General features: G+C 50.9%; 1 long non-coding RNA gene across 1 annotated transcript; it reads left to right on the forward strand.

The window, feature by feature from the left end:
• Positions 1-5: 5 nt before the first annotated feature.
• Positions 6-6452, forward strand: LOC107122919. Its single transcript, XR_001482938.1, has 3 exons — positions 6-56; positions 4770-4808; positions 6388-6452. It is a non-coding gene; the product is annotated as an uncharacterized LOC107122919 (long non-coding RNA).
• The last annotated feature ends 300 nt before the right edge of the window (positions 6453-6752 follow it).

The raw sequence follows: 6752 nt of genomic DNA on the forward strand, positions 1-6752 counted from the left end.
TGGGCGCTGTTAACAAGCTTTACTACTACAATTTTGAGACCTCTGAAAGTTACGAGGTAAGGGAAATGTGGCGGGACAAAATTCAGCCATTGAAATTCAGAGCTCAAAATTGCATGTTAATTTTGTTCAGGATCTTGAATTTGGAATTCTGCTTGAATCTGAAAAGCGCCTGCCGTTACGTCACATAATATTATTCAAGCAATTAGCTTGCGGAACTCACCGCCACAAGATTGCAGATTCATAGTGGGTGGATCTGTTGAATCTGAAAAGCGCCCACTTACATCAAATTACATTTTTCACTCAATTAGCCTGCGGAACTCACTGCAACGTGATTGAAGATTCATGGCAGGTGGATCTCTTGGGGACTGCTCACCTTGATGGCTAAATGAAACTTTCATGTTTGGGCCCGGCTACCTAAGCACATCAGTTGCTGGACACCAGATGTCAGAGGAAGGGGTTGGCGCCTCTGTGAAGCCATAACAAGGTCAAGAACCCAGAATATCGGCCTTTTTTGATAGCTTTAAACGGAGGCCTAAAATTCACAGAGGGTGGCCAGTAGTCTTAAGGCTAAACGGAATCTCCATGTTCAGGAGCAGTTATCTCTGAAACCAATTGGTGGGGGGGAGCAACAGGAGGAAACAACTTGTTGCCTTCATGCCCATTTTAGTAGGATTGCTAATTCCAGGTTAACATAAGAACATAAGAGACGCCAATGTTGGATCAGGCCAATGGCCTATCCAGTCCAACACTCTGTCACACAGTGCCCAAAAATACCAGGTGCCATCAGGAGGTCCGACAGTGGGGCCAAGACACTAGAAGGCCCTCCCGCCCAGGCACCAAGAATACAGAGCATCACTTGCCCCAGATCGAGAGTCTCTATCTATAAAGCTAAAGGTTCCCTTGCTCGAAAACCAGTCTAATCTGACTCTAGGGTTGCGGTGCTCATCTCTGTTTCAAAGCCGAAGAGCCAGCGCTGTCCGAAGACGTTTCCGTGGTCATGTGCCCGGCATGACTAAACACCAAGGCGCACGGAACGCTGTTACCTTCCCACCGAAGTGGTCCCTATTTATCTACTTGCAATTTCTTGCTTTCGAACTGCTACGTTGGCAGGAGCTGGAACCAGAGACGGGAGCTCACTCTGTCATGCGGCACACTCGGGTCTCGAACTGCTGAACTACCGACCTTCCACAGCCTGCAGTTCAGCGTCTTAACCACTTGAGCCACCGCAGCTCCTACCTTGTGGCTAATTAATATCCATGTGTGTGTGAGAGAGTGTAAATGAAAAGCAACTTCAGGAGGGTAAGATCTTCCGATGAGGATCAATGTGTTTGTGTGTTTGCATAACCCTTTCCCCTAGCCCCTCTCTCTTTTTGCTTCATTCATTACCCCTCAACTGATTTCCCATTACATGTTTCCAAAAGTGTGTTGTAAAAAAAGAAATAGCAGGGTATAACTTCATCGAGTCCACCCTGCAAAGCTACCATTTTCTCTAGAGGAGCTGACCTCTGTGGTCTGGGGACAAGTTGTGATTCCGAAAGGTCTCCAGACCCTACTTGGAGGTTGGCAACCTGCATTTTAGGAGCTTCCTGAAGGTATTGGAAAGAGGATGCCGAATTAAATGGGCTCTCGGTCTGATCCAGCAAGGCAGAAAGGATTATGCCTGTCTGTCCCCCCCCCCCCCCGAAAAAAAAAAGAAGATTCAGTTCCATCGGGGATCCGTCTGGGAAGAACAGCAGCGTTTCCGTATCGAAGCGATCTGTTGTGTTGGAATCGGAAACTGTTCCGGTTTGTATCCAATGCTGGAAACCTGGGGGGGGGGGCAGTGATGCGGAAATTTCCCCACTGGGCAAAACCAAGAATCCCTCCAGTGCCCTGGTTCTGTCCACCAACAGTGGGCAGCCACATGCCGCCTCTTCGGAATCAGCCGTGGCTTTGTGGCAGAGCCTCAGCTTTGCATGTGGAAGGTCGCTGGTTCATTCCCTGGGGTCTGCAGCGGAAGGGAAGCAGGCGTTGGTGGAAGAGCCTTCTCCGCTGACGAGCAGCTGCCGGTCAGAGTAGACTAGACAATAGCAAATTGGACCTTTATCTGAGATTTACCTTTTCGTACGTGGTTGCCAGGTCGCCCTTGGCCTCAGGTGAGGGACGAGGGGGTAGGTTTGCCCAGGGGTCATTTCCTGCCGGAGCACACAGGAGCCGAGCTCCGGCAGTAAAGAGCCCAGGGGGCGGGCACATGCAACAAGCCCCACCCCCTGCTCCCAGCAGCCACCAATCAGAGCAAGAAGCAGCCAGGTAAGTTGCAGAGCTCTCCCCGGCCCCCAGGACTAAAACAGTCCAGTGGCACCTTTAAGACCAAGTTTTATTCAGGTACAAGCTCTCCCTCCTCTGTGGGGACAGATTTGCACGTTCCCCCCCCCAATAGCTAGGAATCCAAAACAGTCCAGTGGCGCCTCAGTGGTGGGTGTGGCCTTCTGACACACTTCCGGTGATGTCAGGGGGTGTGGCATATGCAAATAAGTTATGCTAATGAGCGTCTGCACCTCTTTTTCTACAAAATGACCCCTGGGTTTGCCAGATCCAGGTTGGGAAAGTCCTGGAGATTTGGGGATGGAGCCTGGGGAGGACAGGGACCTCAGTGGGGTGCAATGCCACAGCACCCTCCAAAACACCCATTTTTCTCCAGGGGAACTGGTCTCTGTAGTTAAGCTGTAATTTCAGGGGATCCCCAGGTCCCACCTGGAGATTGGCATCTTTATACATGGCGGTTCATGAGCTTGGCTGGATGGACACACCAGCCTTTTGCTTCTTCCCCCAACATCTGGTTGTCCACTTCTCGCTAAATGTAGTATGTGCTGGCCTGAATCCAGGGAAACACTTTCCGAGTCCCCGTCCGCTCATCTTCATTTCCATTTATGCAAAAGGAACGATCTGAACATTGTGGCCATGAGAGACGTAATCTAAAATCTGAGCAACGTACATTGTGTTTCCTTTTTTAATTTGCCTTCAATAAATAAAGCTCCACTTGTACATTACAGTGGGCCTCTCGGTATTCTGAGTGAACCATTTCTCCCCCACGGAGTTTCTCCGCCGCTAAAACCTCCATTATACCCTCTCCGTGTTCAGAGGCAGTAAACATCTGAATACCGGATCGGTTGCCCAACAGCAGATAAAACTGGGTGTCATCCGCATACTGAAGACAGCCCAGTCCATACCTCTGGGCAACAGGGCGCATATAGATGTTAAAGAGCATCGGGGGCAGCACCGTTCCTTGGGGCACTCCACATTCCAGTGGGTGCCTTCGGGACAGCTGATTCCCCAGCGCCACTCTTTGTCCCCGACCCTGGAGAAAAGGAAACAAGCCACTGTAATCCAGTTTGGTGTAGTGGTTAAGTGCACGGACTCTAATCTGGGAGAACCGGGTTTGATTCCCCACTCCTCCACTTGCACCTGGCTGGATGACCTTGGGCAAGCCATAGTTCTGATAAGAGCTGTCCTTGAAAAAGAGCAATTTCTGTCAAGAGCTCTCTCAGCCCCACCTACCTCCCAGGGTGTCAGTGGTGGGGAGGGAAAGGAGTTTGTAAGCCGCTCTGAGACTCCTTTGGGTAGTGAAGGGCGGGGTATAAATCCAATCTCTACTTCTTCTTCTTCTTTCCCACAATACAAGAACTCATGGGCTCTCGATTAAATTAATGAGCCGTAGGCTTAGAACAAGTCAGAGGAAGTCATTCACACATGGAATTCACTGCAACAGGAAGTGGTGGCGGCTACAAGCATAGACAGCTTCAAGAGGGGACTGGAGAAACCTATGGAGCAGGAGTTTGTAAGCCGCTCTGAGACTCCTTTGGGTAGTGAAGGGCGGGGTGTAAATGCAATGTCTACTTCTTCTTTCTCACAATACAAGAACTCATGGGCTCTCAATTAAATTAATGAGCCGTAGGCTTAGAACAGGTCAGAGGAAGTCCTTCTTCACACCAAAGAGTCATTCATACATGGAATTCACTGCAACAGGAAGTGGTGGCAGCTACAAGCCTAGACAGCTTCAAGAGAGGACTGGAGAAACCTATGGAGCAGAGGTCCCTCAGTGGCTCTTAGCTTAGTGGAACACTCTGTCTGGTGTTGTCTTTGTTGTCTTTGTTGTCTTTGTCTTCGTCATCTTCATCGTCTTTGTCGTCTTCGTCCTCTTTGTCCTCTTCTTCTTCTTCATTCTCTTCTTCCTCTTCATCCTCCTCTTTGTCTTCCTCCTCTTCCTCCTCTTCTTCTTTAAGGCTAGTCCCTGGATTGCGGTGTCGATGAGGCGGTGGATCAGTAGCTGATGGTCGACTTTTTCAAACAGCAACAGCACTGCCGATCTGCCCCGATCCAGATTCCTTCAGGGGTCATCTGTGAGGGCAACCAGTGCCGTCTCCGTCCTGTGACCAGGGCAAAAGCTGGATTGGAAGGGATCTAATACAGGAGCATCATCCGGGAAGCTCTGTAACTGAAGCGCCACTGCCCTCTCTATTATCGTACCCAAATAGGGCAGGTTGGACACTGGCCAACAGTTGGCCAATTCGGCCAGGTCCAAGGATGGTTTTTTCAGGAGGGGGCGCACCACTGCCTTCTTAAGTGCCTCCGGGAACTGTCCCTCCGAGAGGGACTTGTTGATGATCTCCTGCATGGCATCCGCTTTGACTTTTTATCTAGCTTTCGTCCTGGTGGGTGGGTGGCTATCAGTGGGTATAGATAGACAGCAGACTAACAGTATGGTTCTTTTATCTCTCTCTTTCTTCCAGGAGCCTTTCAACGTAACGCAGTCCAAATGCAGAGATTCGGTAAGTTTGGAACAATAGCTGCAGTCATTCCTGAACGGGGTGGGGCTCATGACTCCATTCCTTGTAGAACAGGGGTAAAAGGTAAAGGTAAAGGTTCCCTTGCTCGAAAGCCAGTCGAATCCGACTCTAGGGTTGCGGTGCTCATCTCCGTTTCAAAGCCGAAGAGCCAGCGCTGTCCGAAGACGTTTCCATGGTCATGTGGCCGGCATGACTAAACACCAAGGCACACGGAACGCTGTTACCTTCCCACCGAAGTGGTACCTATTTATCTACTTGCAATTTCTTGCTGTCGAACTGCTAGGTTGGCAGGAGCTGGAACTAGAGACGGGAGCTCACTCTGTCATGCGGCAACCCGGGTCTCGAACTGCTGAACTACTGACCTTCCACAGCCTGCAGTTCAGCGTCTTAACCACTTCAGCCACCGCAGCTCCTAGAACAGGGGACCTGCAACTTTTCTGAGCCTGTGGGCGCCTTTGGAGTTCTGACACAGGATGACGGGCGCAGCCACACAATGGCTGCCTTGGACTGACTAAGCCAGCCACTGAAGGACTGCTGCGGCCGAAGCAACATTTTTAAAAAATCTGCCCAGCCAATGAAATCTCCGGTGGTTAATCAGGAGCCTTGCTGGGTAAAAGCCCTACCTGGTCCACTGCCCACTTCCTAAAAATACTTTGCCAGTTTGGTGCAGTGGTTAAGAGCGCGGATTCTAATCTGGGAGAACCGGGTTTGATCCCCCCACTCCTCCACGTGCAGCTGCTGGTGTGACCTTGGGTCAGCCACAAGTTCTCTCAGAGCTGTTCTCTCAAGCACAGTCCTCGAAAGAGCTCTCTCAGCCCCCACCTACCTCACAGGGTGTCTGTTGTGGGGAGGGGAAAGGAAAGAAGAAGAAGAGATTGGATTTATACCCCGTCCTTCACTCAGAATCTCAGAGCGGCTTACGAATTCCTTTTCCTCCCCCTCCCCACAACAGACACCCTGTGAGGTAGGTGGGGCTGAGAGAGCTCTTGCAAGAGCTGGCCTTTCAAGAACAGCTCTTATCAGAACTATGGCTTGCCCGAGGTCATCCAGCAGCTGCAAGTGGAGGAGTGAGGAACCAAACCTGGTTCTCCCAGATTAGAGTCCACACACTTAACCACTACACCAAACTGGAGATGTAAGCCGCTCTGAGTCTCCGACTGAAGGGCGGGATATAAATCCGATTTCTTTTTCTTCTTCTCGGCAAGTGCCAAGAAAAGTGTCGGCTATGGTGCCCTGTCCTGGAGCCTCGCGGGCTGGCCTGTTGGCATTTTGACGAGGCACCTTGCGACAGACTTTCAAACATTATCCGAGTCCTCTTTGAAGCCACAAACCGACCTTCGTTCCCACGCTGTGGGAGACTCCCGCTAGCTCACGCATCCCAGGCGCTGTGCGATTATCAGCTGGGTTTCAGGCCGAGTGTGGGCGGCTCGCCTGGGTCTGGGTCTTACAAGGTCAGCCACCAGATCCCACAATCCTTAGCACTAGAGGATCTGGCACGGCTGCTGTGCGTGGGAATGTCTGGTCCCTTATCTTCACCTTCCTTTATTTTCTGTTTTTCCAGGCACATTCCCAGAACTATCTCACGCTCGTGGTGAACTACAAAGGGAAGCTGCTGGTATGCGGGACCAATGCCTGTTCTCCGACTTGTTGGAATTGGGTACGTAAGGGAGCTTTTGCTTTTCGGCTACCGAGCGGCGGTTCTTGCCGATATTGATACGCCTGGTAGCTTACGAGAGGTCTCCGTCCCAGAAGCTGGAGGCCGTACTCGTCTCTCTTCCTTTGCGAAGCCGTCGAGGATCAGGAAAGGAGGAGACCTTTGAGGAAACGCAACTCCCATTGAGAAACCCGACCGAGGAAGAATTAAATAGGAGGCTTTTCGCCCCTTAAAGACTAACGCCGTTTTGTTCCTATGTAAATTTTCATGGA

The sequence above is a fragment of the Gekko japonicus genome, unplaced genomic scaffold (genome assembly GCF_001447785.1).
Source record: "Gekko japonicus isolate JY-2015 unplaced genomic scaffold, Gekko_japonicus_V1.1 scaffold9250, whole genome shotgun sequence".
Lineage (NCBI taxonomy): Eukaryota > Metazoa > Chordata > Lepidosauria > Squamata > Gekkonidae > Gekko > Gekko japonicus.